Genomic DNA, 12,063 nt, shown 5'->3' with positions numbered 1-12,063 from the left:
AATTTAGCATCAGTAAAGACAAACAATTTGAGAACTGCACATACATCTGCTTCAAGTTTGCCATGATTACTCCTTCAATTACGATACATGTAATGCTCTAAAAGCAGTTCATTTAAAAGGCAAAATGAAAAAGCCTAAGGTAGGTTAGGGTTTCCACCTAATTGAGCTTTCACAGTAGAGCCTCCTTTGCTGGTAGAGCACCAGCTCTGTGCTTATAATGATATGCCATCTAGCAAAACGCCCTATTGTACCTACTTTAAAATCCCAGTACGTACAGAAGCAAGCGTAGCAAGTATACTGTGGCACGGTCTCGCATTCCTAGACTTCCTTACTTGTACCAAATGGACTGCAGAGGATTCGCTAGTCCATTAAGAATCATCATCGTTTAATTTAATGGGCAGCAGTTTGTTTTTAGGAGGTACCATCAGGCCTTTTATCACATCACTTACTCGGATCCCCATCATACTTACTGTATGTCAGTAGAGAAAAGAAAGCTCTATAGGACTGGTACAAAGGAACTGCTATTTCTGCAATATATTACAACACAACTCTGCATTAGCGCTCAGTTAAATAAAGCCCATGAGCCAAGTGAACTATTTTTACTCCACTGAATAAAAGGAAATATAAGAACATCACTTATTACAGTAGCAGGCCCATTTTAAGGCACTATGTAATTAGGAGTAGGAATTAATAACAGGACCAGAAATAGCAGACAAGGTTTTCCTGAACATCTTTGTGCAAGTCTATCTGGGGCATGGATCTTCTTATCCTGTGTTCTTGCTACGATCACCTAAACAGCTTTAAGTAGGACACATGGATCTTCACTGCTACCTATTTAAAACTCATTCTTTCTCACGAAGCAGCAACATCGGCTGCAACCACAAAACCCAATCCAGCAGAGACTGATTGAGCGCCTATACGCAGACCTGTCAGCATTCGCAGCGACTTGCTTCTTTCAATCCAATTCCCAGTGGAAGAGCATCTACATCATAAAATTAGCAATATGAACTGCAAATTCAGCAGTATTTGGATTTCACTGATGGATGGACTGCCAGTATGCATGTTTTATTCAGCTCAAGACTGCTTTGTCAGGTTGGTTGCATCTCCCCTCTGTACTTAAAATGCTAAAAATCATTTTATGGTCACCACTGAGCAGCCAAGAAGCTCTATAGACCTTTGTACCTTTTCTAAGTGCTACCCAAAACTCACCAGATTTCCAAAATGAAGACAACAGCCAAAGACTGATGTTCTAGGAAGTCGAATGACTCAAGGCTTTTTGTTCAGTACAGTATTCCCTCCCATCACAGTAAGTCACCTTGCTGAAGTCCCATGGCTACTTCCCGCTAAGGTCATCGGCATGTGAATTAGCCTCCTATGAGAGCACAGCATGCAGCAGATCAAGATACAGAGTTTTCTGATGATCCTTCCTTAATTCCAATAACTAAGATTCAAGCATGTTCACTACCAACACACTCTCGCAGAGGTTCCTGCTACCTACCCATAACCCCAAAGCTTCCTCCGGGTTCAGGCACTCAAACCAATTCTCATTTCAGCATCCACCCCAGGTTACCTGCCCACACTCCCTCTCTCTCCTATTGTAAATCCAAGGCAAGAGAGTGTAAAATGAGCTATTTTAAATTCCGTAGTTAGCACACTACAATTTCACCTCTCACTTTTACAGTAACAGCTGTTTGCTATAAAACTCGTACACAAACAGGGCAGTCAGTTTTGGAAACAGCTATTTCACATCCCACAAGAAATCTCAGCATTGGTCCCCAAGCATACCCAGGAGGAATGCACGGGGCTGCACTTCCCAAACCAATTTTGCCCCATCCACTTCATGGCATTCACACCCTGCCTCGTGTAAGTGCTGCCTCCCTCTTTACTGGAGCTCACATTCGTACACCCACTGCGGCACAACCTGCACTAACTCCCCCTTTCCTGTTCTTACGCTCCTCGCAGAGGGATGCGGTGAAGTGAAACATGCTGGCTGCGGGAAAGGAGATCCTGCAAATCAATCCAGAACAGAGAATGACCTGATGGCTTAAGTGAACAGTGTCCTTTGCAAGTATGAGGTTGCTCCTTCCACTCTTTCTTTCCAGTCATTTCCTTTGAGCTGAGTTTTCCTCCATTCCTGGTTATTCTTGTACCGCTGGTATTTGCAGGTGCTGATTCACAGCCTCCCAAGATAACACACGTTTGGCTGCTTTTATTTTTAAGAAAAGTCACTTCAGGCTGGAAATAACTGTTGTTTTTCTGTGAACACTCTTCATTGTACATCTATATCCTTTTACCTAAGGAGCTTAAATATTCTACTTTAACTAAAGCCTCAAAGTTTTATCAGTTTCTGTTGCTCTATTAAAATATTATAAAACAGACATCCAAATTTGTGGCCTGCCATTGTGCTAGGTCCCTTTTAGCTTTAAAAATAGAAGTTGAATTTGAGCCTAATATATATTCTTTAAACTTCTAACATGGTTTGAATTTACATCCCCATAGGTGAAATTTCCCCTGAGGGTTTCAATCCTTAATACGATTAAAAATCTGCAAAAACCTAATGCTTTCTTTCTGACAAAGCGGAACCGAAACACCTCAAATAGAAGTGGACAAATCTCAAATCACGACTTTTTGAAATGGGCTCTCAAAAAGCAGCCTTGAGCAAATCAGTCCACAAGTTTGTCATTTTACTGCCGTATGTTATCAGCAAACGGCTTCTATCTTGTATCCGAGATGATGTACTGTCTCCAGCCCCTGCTCCACTGGCTCCTAACCTTTTCTCCCCCACAGAACACCTGTATTTTGGATGTTTCCTTGGAGATTCATTAACTGCTTCTTCCTCAAAGGCTGTGGTTATTGGCATTTTTCTCAGACTACATTTCTAAGCGTTTAAAAGACCTGTCAGGACAGAGAAATAAATAAATACAGAAAAAATCAATACATCATTCTCTCTGTCAAGACATCGCAGGTAAAGAGAAGACCTGAGTTTTGGCTACTGCCTTTAAAGACTGTTTTCTATCTTGCATGACTGTATATCATTTACATAGCATCTCACACTCTTGCTTAATGTCAGTGTACTCAGAGGAAGAGGAATTAGAATATTGGTATCTCTAATTTAGGAGGCAATTAGACCAATAGCAATAAACCAGAGCTGAATGTATGCTCAAAACAATCTAGTTAGAATTCTATTTTAATTAAAAATCAGTCAAATAATCCTATTATCCCGAGGACTGCTTTAGGCGTGGTTCCAATCCAGCGCATCTTTTTTTAATCTTTTAGTTCCGCACCCAGAAAGTGATTGAAAAAACACTGAAAACTACCAGAATGATCCTTTCATACAAGAAGTTCCTCTCCCAATTGGAGAGCCCAGGAAGATAGAGAAATAAATATTCCCATGTCAGTCAGCCACTTGCTAAGCTACTTAAAAAAAGAAATTAAAAGAAAAACAATAAAATAAAAGAAGCATACAACTCAGGCCAACAAATACAATTTTCCTGTTCTTCACCCCACTACCTGCAAACATTACCTCAAAGGGCACCTCTCATTTCCTCATATTTCCACCCTTTGCCTCCTTTGTCAAAAAGTAACATGCGCTCCTTCTACAGCTGCAGAGTTTACATGATTTTATTTTGAAAAAAAGAGAACAGAAATGTTTCAAAAATCATCTTTCATTTCTGGATTTGCTCCCACATGCTCTGTGGGGCCCTGCTGCATAACAAGCATTTTATCTACAGGAGACAGCACCACAAGCCAGCACAAGCTGCCACAGCCAGTTACCTGCATGTGTCACTGAACTGGGATCCCCAGGAAGATGGCAGAAGGAGCAGGGCAGAGGTAGAGTATGTAGTACAGTAGAGACTGTGCATGTATGAACATATGTATACACACATATACATACATATACACACTGTGTGTATGTGTGCACGTGTGTGTATATAACTTGCACCACCCAAGTAACTCACCTATTCTGTTTACTCCTGGACAGTGAGTATGCATCATATGACCATTTATAAAACAATTATCCTCAAGTGATATAAAGTACCAAAAAAAAAAAAAAGCTGTAAAAACTTATAAAGCACAATAGACAGCTCTGAGTTCATATAATTTGGTATAACGCATTGCCCAGTTACTTCTGTAAGTATGCATACACCAGATCTTGTTTCTACTAACTAGAATCCATATTAATTTAAAAAATAAATAAACCAACTCCCCAGAGGCATATAAACAATGTTCTTGCCCAAATCCATGTTGACCTCATGCATACAGGTTATTCAGCCACTACCACTCACTATATTGAAATACACTTAGGAATTAAAAGAGAAAAGAAAATGAAGACACTTTTTGAGCCCATTTCCTCTTCCAAGACACTTGTGGGAGGGAGGGCCAGGCAGCTCAGGAAAGATTAACCTCACAATTTCCCTTCAGGCTTGTGCTGAAGAAAGAAGAGATTCAAGGTCTTCCAATTCCAGAAATAGAAATCCTCCTCTGCAGAAGTTTTGTTCTACCAGGTCACCACACAGAAGACAGCGGTGGGTCGCCAGCCATCTCCTTCACCGCTCCTTACCCTGCTGAGCCCTTGGGTCTGCCAACCTCAAACTCCAAATGTCTGTGGCTTATTGGGAGGTGGAGAAGATGCCAACAGACATAACTAATAAAGTTCCTGAACCACTTGGAATATCTTCACATTGTTTATTTTTAGCATTTGGGTGTAGAAGTCCAAGGAACTGGTGGGTAGAAACAGGTTTCACTCATTTAGTATTTAGTAATAAGAGTAAACTTCAGCAGTGAAGCCCTCTTGCCTCCTCCACTGCCTGCGTCACTCAAATACCAGTGCGAAATCAGGTAGGATGGTTTCAGTGTGGCAATAGTGCACGTGATTATGATGAAGTGCGAAGATTTTCCTTATTACAGGCTTTCCTCAGCCTTAAACTTTGAGAAAGTGTGCCTGAAGGGATAAAAGCTCACTCCCTGCTGCTAGAACAGGGGGGAGACCCAGAGCAGTCTCCATGAATATGCAGAAGTGGTGGGTGAGTGTTTCTTTTCCCCTCCCCACCCCCAAAAGAACAACAGGTAGAACAACTTTTACACCTTTACACTCGAGAAGAAAATCATTACAAAGCAGCAAAGTCTTAGTTTAACCTGGCAAATTTTTACGGTACAGTCAGAAAGCCAAAACAACTTGTCTTCATGCGTATGCAGGATTAAGCACGGCCATCCAACACTGAACCGTGCCACAGTCCTGCAGGATCAGGATCACCGCTGTGCTGCAGCTTGGTGGTCACCAGGACCAAACCCCATCTCACCTACACACACACACACACTGTGCACATCCAGTGCAGAATATTGCAGCGTGAGGCCACAGGACCATATGGCAAGAGCATGTCTGACTCATGTGGCCACGCGAGTATGAAGCTGATGGAAGAGATAATATTTAGTTTGAACCTTTTCTGTACCATTAGTGCTTGCACTAATTATGATAACCAACAGCAGTCACTCTGATGGGAGAGCTGAACAAAAGTGGCACAGCTGTCAACCGCATTCAAAGAATCAAATCCTTATGAGTTCATCATTTTTGGGGCCAGAACACAATCCATCCAGCAAGATACACGGGGCTTGCAGCTTTTCTGGGACAGAATGCTTCAGAGAGTAAGTACAGCTGACACCGACGGTAAAAAACTAAGAGCGTTTGCCTGTTTCTCAGGGGGATTTAAACAGCAGGTGAGTGGGGCTGGTCTGTGGGACATGACCCTTTTTTATTTCAGCTATTTAGATGCAAATTGTTGCCCCCCTCCCTCCCCCTCTCAACACCATCTGTTAGCCCAGAGGTTTAGACTGTGCCTAGGGTGTAGGTTTTGGGGGAGGGGCATATAGATAAAGCATCGAGAAAATTTCAGTTGATGCCCCTATTTCCTCTGGGGAACAGTTTGGGGGGGGGGGGGAGCGAAATCACTTTGCAATACTATTAAATTACAATAGGATTTTTCTCTCATTCTACTGCACTTTTCTACCAACCCCATGGATTTCCTACCCTAAAAAGCATTCCTTGTCCAGCTTTTGGCCAACAAGCAACATTATATAGTGACACTTACAGCAGGTTGCTATGGTTTTAGCATAGGGCATGAGCTGGTATTGCAGGAAGTATCAGAGATTCAAGGAATTAAAGTCTTAAATAATAATGATGAAGTCCTTCACTACAAGGCGCAATATTTAATGTTCTTTTAGTGCTAGGGAAGTTACCTCATCTCTGCTGTTCACTGGGGAAAATCAGACAATGTACTTTCAAAAACCGTTGAGAGATTTGATTCATTAAACACTTCACATAGGGCTCTGGATTCTTCATAAAGGAAAGATTACGGGTGATGGCACAGAGTGGGAAGGGTGGCTGACAGACCAGATGGGTATGCTACCACTCAGAGGGATATGGACAGGCTGGAGAATTGGGCCAACACCAACCTTGTGAAGTTCAGCAAAGGAAAATGCAAAGCCCTGCTGCTCGGCAGGAATAACCCCAGGAACCAGCACAGACTGGGAGCCAACCGGCAGAAAAGCAGCTGTGCAGAGAAAGACCTGGGAGTCCTGGTGGACATCAAGTTGACCATGAGCCTCCACAGCGCCTTTGCAGCAAGGAAGGTCAACACCATCTGGGCTGCATTAGGAAAGATGCTGCCAGCAGGTCAAGGGAGGTGATCCTTCCCCTCTGCTCAGGGCTGGTGAGACACATCTGGAGTGCTGGGTCAAGCGCTCGCCTCCACAGTACAAGAGAGACATGGACATACTGGGGAGAGTCCAGCAAAGATGATTAAGGGACTGGAGCATCTGACATACGAGGAGAGGCTGAGAGAGCTGGGACTGTTCAGCCTGCAGAAGGAAAAGCTCAGGGGGATCTTATCAACGTGCATAAATACCTGATGGGGGTGTAAAGAAGATGGAACCAGGCTCTTCTTGGTAGTATCCAGCAACAGGACAAGAGGCAATGGGCACAAACTGAAATACAGGAAATTCCATTTAAATGTAAGAAGGAGGGGAAAAAAAACCCAAAACAAAACACCAAAACAAAAAATTTTTTGGGGGGAGGGGAACAAACCACAGAGCAGGTTACCCAGAAAAATCGTGGAGTTTCCATCGTTGGGCATGCTCAGAAGCCCACTGGACATGCCCTTGAGCAAACTCTTCCAGCTGCCACCACTCTAAGTGAAGAGTTGGACTAGACTATCCCCAAAGGTTCCTGCCAACCTTACCAATTCTGCAATTACAAGCCACAAAAAGTGGCAGGGAGGCTCTGAAGGAGAGAGATACCCAACATCATTCAAACTACTTATCTGAAGCAAATGTTCTTAGTCAACAGCATCCAAGGCCCCATTTTAGTGATGAAGACAAACTAAAAGAGGTGATAAGTGACAACCCTGAACAGAAAATCAGTGGAAGAGTTGGGATCAGTACTACAACACCCTCATTTGAGTTTTAACGCATGGAGTACAGTCCTGGTGCTTGGGAGATGCAAGCTCTCGTCCCAGTTCTCACACAGACCTCATTTGTGATCTTGGAGGCACAAGAGGGAGGAAAAAAGTGCGAGTGCTTCTTGTTTGCCGTGCCCTCCTCCGATCAGTCAATCACCTCTTTAAAGGAAAGGCAATTGAGTTAGTTACAGAGCACACAGCATGGAAAAAATCCCTTCCAGGTGCTTCTGCAACTTCAGTTACCACAAGAAATACATTCTCATTTAAAAAAGAAGAAAAAGAAAACTGTGTATGTAATCCTGATGGGAAACTCAATGGCAGAAAGTAAAGGGGGGCATGGAGGGATGTGAAAACCCTTCCTCCCCCTTGGAGCCCAGATGATGGGACAGAAGAGCCCTCCCTAGCTTGAAGTATGAATAGGCAGAGACCACCTAAGGGGAAGTGGGGAAGGAAGAAACACAGCGTGGGCTTCAGAGCCTCAACTGCAGCTGAGCAAGTTCTTAGGCTGCCCTTGCACAACATTCAAAGCTGACACCAAGACGGGTTCAGGCAGACTTTAATGATGATGCTCCACTGAGGTGAAGGAAAGGAGCTCCTGCTTCGGCTGGGAAGACTTCCTGCCAGACAAGCTTTGCATAGCAATGTTTTTTAAAGGGTTTTGGGCCTTTTCCTTTTTTTACTGTTAGGATATTGTTTTGGGTTTTTGAGTGTTGCCAACGCAAACACATCATTTTCCTCTTTCTTGCACAGACAGAAGAGGCCAGAACAACATATGATCTCATCTATTTGGTGACAGTCAAGGAACTTCAGGTACCTACTTCCAAACTGTTAACTTCTAAAATATATGCAATTCAGTATCTCTTACTGGAAAGCAATATTCTGACAAATGTTGCAGGCATTTCATAGCAATATTTTCCTAAAAGAAAATAAAAATCAATTATCTCAACAAACAACGTTTCAATAAATTTGTGCTGATATTTTGAAAGAATTTAAAGTTTTCATTTAAAAATAAATATCGGCGCTTCCCCTACAGAATGAGAGTCTTCTTTACGCACTGCTCTAAATCACCAGCTAATTTCTGTTTCCAGATCTCTGGCGTTTCACCAGCATTCCTGAGAATCTAAAGAACAGTTACTGGAAATGTTTTTATTTAACCAACTTCTTGTTCACAAATCCAAGCACATGTATACATTTTAAGGGCTGCAATCCTGCAGTTTGATCTGTAATACAAGATACAGGCACCAATTCTCAGTCTCCTTGACTTTAAAAAGACAGAAAGGTCATCTGTGATAGCTAAGGGGTACTTGGCCTTAATGCCAGCAAGCCACCCACTGAAAACAGTGGGAGTTTGGCCCAAATTAGGATTTCGGGATTTATCCCATAATGCCCTGTAACACTTCCCACACAGTACTACCTGACAGCTTCTGAAAATTGGCAGAATGTGAAGGACGTGCCGACAACATCCGAGATGAGGTTTCCAAGGGTGTATTTTGTAACAATTGAATTCACCCAATACGTGTCTGCATACGCACATATTCTCGCAATTCCAGATTAATAGCGTTTTTAGCATGCTGATTTTAAAAGCACAGTGGCTAAAACACATCTCCAAAAGCTACTCAATGCCAAACAAACCAGACTTTTAAAAGCAAAAAACCTGCAGAGCAGTTGCATCCAGGACATCACTGAACTTGTGCAATAATCCCCCACATTTGGTTCCCTGCTGTTATCAGTGATTAGATAAGTAACACCAACAACAGACAGATGCTTTTCTAGAACCTCTTTCCAGCACCACCTCCCAAACTGTCACCTTCTCCCACAGATACATCCAGAACAGCCCTAGAATAACTACTGCCACCCCCAGCGTGACCTGGGACAAGGTGGATGGGTTTACAGCCAGGAAGCATCGAGGTCCGAGAGCCAATTGCTGTCCTCATGGTGCCTTTGCGCCCAGATCGAACAGCATGGATGCTCAGGAAACCAGTCTGCTACTTGTTGATGGTCTTTCCCATCCCTGTTCCACACTCTTATCTGGTCAATATTTGCATAGTTAAGTATATGCCAGAGTTGAACATATTCCCTGAGGGAAACGTGGCTACAGTCCTGTTCAACCCAATCTGACCTTCATCCTGTAGGGAGCCAAGCAACAGCCAGTTCGTGTATCCCAGGAGCCAAGGGCTTCGTACAGTATTGCTGCTCTGAATGGGGGGCCTGGATCCTGCCCAAACTGAAGTCACCGATTTCACTGACAACAGTATAGGGTCTGTAGCATCTAATTCTTAAACGGATCCTTTATTGGATCCCTGGAGGCAGCAGGGGCTTGCACGTGACAGGATCAACACCTACGGTGTAAGTCATTTCGTATCCCTGTAAATAATCAATGCAGCAACTGGGACACAATATGTAAGGGTTTGGTAGAGCTTCTTTAGCTGTCACAGCAGCTCCCTGAGAACAGCCAACAGAAAAAAACCCAGACAAAACAAAAAAAGTTTCAAAGATAATCAAGGGACAGTGGGTCTTTCAGGGATTGAAACGTGACTCATTTTGGAGCAAGAGTCAAACTAAGCACACGTGCTGCTGAAGAAACACGACAGGTTCCAATTTAAAAGCAGCACTGAGTTATGAAATGACAAGAAGACTTCCACAGATTAATTGGTATGCTTGCATTTTACCCTGAAACTAGTCATTTTTTAAGATGATCCAAATGCAGGAGAAGGAAAGAAGCCTGACTCAAAGAACCAAAAAAAAAAAAAAAAAAGCCAGCAAAAATACCCCATAGTTGTCATGTTTATGACTTATATTCTCTATGCAGGAAATCTTTGGAGCAAGCAAAAGCCTGCCTGCCCTCGACTTCACAAACCCTTGATATCATAATCACATTTTTAAAGTACTGCCGCCTTGAATGATGCAAATTAAAAGGCATAAGTAATTCTCTGACATACTATTGAAAACCACATACCAACACGAAATAGCAATTTATTGCATACAAGTCCATTAAACTATTACTTACAGCGTAATAAACAGCAGCCACACAGATACCATTGTCACCGCTGAGCGGAAAACCTAGGAAATTCCTCGTCCCTGGCCCCTGGAGTTTGAGTGAGAGAAGCTGAACTGCTCCTGCTTGGAGCAGGGTTTTGTACTCCAGAAAGAGGACAGGACACTGCAGTGTTTCAGCTAACACAGTAATTGTCCCGTGATTATCATGCACACTTTATAGTCAATAAAACAAACGGGAACCTTAACTTCAAAAGTAATTTTTAAGGAAAAGCAGCAGAAAGCTTTTCAAACGATGACTGTGAAAGGACAAAGAGAGGAGATTGTGCATTTATATTGGTCAGTAAGGCAGTCATCGCAACAAGTGTGACTGAGGACAGTCATGGAAGACCAGGGTTCACAGGCCACACCGAAAGCGGTTTTATTTTCACAGAGGGAATGGAGTTGTTGACCACTCAGAAAGAGTCCCAAATGAGAAGGCCGCCTGGCAAGCCAGAACAAGACACCCAGCTGGCTCCACAGCCTAGACAAAAGCTTGGTTCTCTGAAGCTTTTTATTTTCCCTTCCTCTTCCAGAGTTAAAATTGGGATGGTATCAGTTCCTCTTTCCCAAATGGAAAGCCCTCTGAAAGCAAACCAGATTTCTAAGCTTTCTAACAACCACACAGACCACATCATCAGAGCTTGCTGCTTAACGTAAATTGGAGTATTCAGGGCATTCACAGGGTAGTCTTGGGATCAGAGCAGAGCTACAGTTGGATGTTCTCCAGGGGTATTTTAGGAGAACAGAATCAAATTGCCAGACAAACATAATTGGCAAGTTTCAGTCTAATGTTACAGCAATTTGCTTGACACTTTTTATTTCAGAGGACAGACTGGTGGAGTAAAATTTTGTTGTTATTAATGTGTCCAAGTCCCCTAACGCAGCATTTGTATCTTTGGTAAGGGACAGGATTCCGCCTCCTTCAAGTTCTGCTTTTGATAACAGAAAGCATTACAAATCCTTTGTGCAGCCTGGAAGAAAGATTTGGATAGACTGAGTTTAAGACAGTTAGGGAGAAAGATGCAAAGCAGTATTCTTAAATGACCTACTCCCTCCCAAAATCCACAAATTCGGAGCAGAGGATGTTTAGTCCTCTGCTTTCTCTTCCAGGAGTCCATTCAGAAAGTCGGCCTGCAAGACATTTGCTGAGTGTCTGGTTGCTGCATTACCTGATGCTTTCAATTCTTGCAGCTCACGCAGAGCTGAATCATCTGGGAAACAAGATTTTCCGTCCTCCAACCCCACAGTATTTAAGAGAGGTCAAATTCTGACCCCTTTTGAAAAGACTGCTCAGAAAACATGTGCAAGGTTAGCACGTTTCTATGCTCCCATCACCGAATCACTGTCCACCCAGCTCTTGCCCAGTGCAACACTCCGTTTCTAAGCCTTGCAGGCATCTTGCAGCATCACACAGAATACACTCAGACGATCTGAGTGCATCAATATGCATTCGGACCATCAGTTAAACCCACAAGGCATCCACCATCAGAAGATCTGTAGAGTGGGGAGTTAGCATTAAGCAGCGAATACGATTTCCTCTTCACCGTTTCTTTTAAAAGGTACTTTGGTCCCA

At 43.0% G+C, this 12,063-nt stretch overlaps 1 protein-coding gene across 9 annotated transcripts in view; it reads right to left on the bottom strand.

The window, feature by feature from the left end:
• PAK1 (p21 (RAC1) activated kinase 1) overlaps positions 1-12,063 on the bottom strand; it is a 104,441-nt gene that overhangs the window by 43,581 nt on the left and 48,797 nt on the right. For 3 of the 9 annotated variants that reach the window (XM_075140306.1, XM_075140310.1, XM_075140307.1), the window contains exon 2: positions 6,903-6,981. The exons of the other annotated variants lie outside the window; for them this stretch is intronic. The gene's annotated coding sequence lies outside the window, so the exon portion shown is untranslated. The remainder of the gene's footprint in view (positions 1-6,902; positions 6,982-12,063) is intronic. 9 annotated transcript variants of the gene reach the window in all.

This window comes from Calonectris borealis, chromosome 1 (assembly GCF_964195595.1).
Source record: "Calonectris borealis chromosome 1, bCalBor7.hap1.2, whole genome shotgun sequence".
Taxonomy (NCBI): Eukaryota; Metazoa; Chordata; class Aves; order Procellariiformes; family Procellariidae; genus Calonectris; species Calonectris borealis.
The sequence above is the reverse complement of the archived record's forward strand: the minus strand, read 5'-3'. Positions and strand labels throughout refer to the sequence as shown.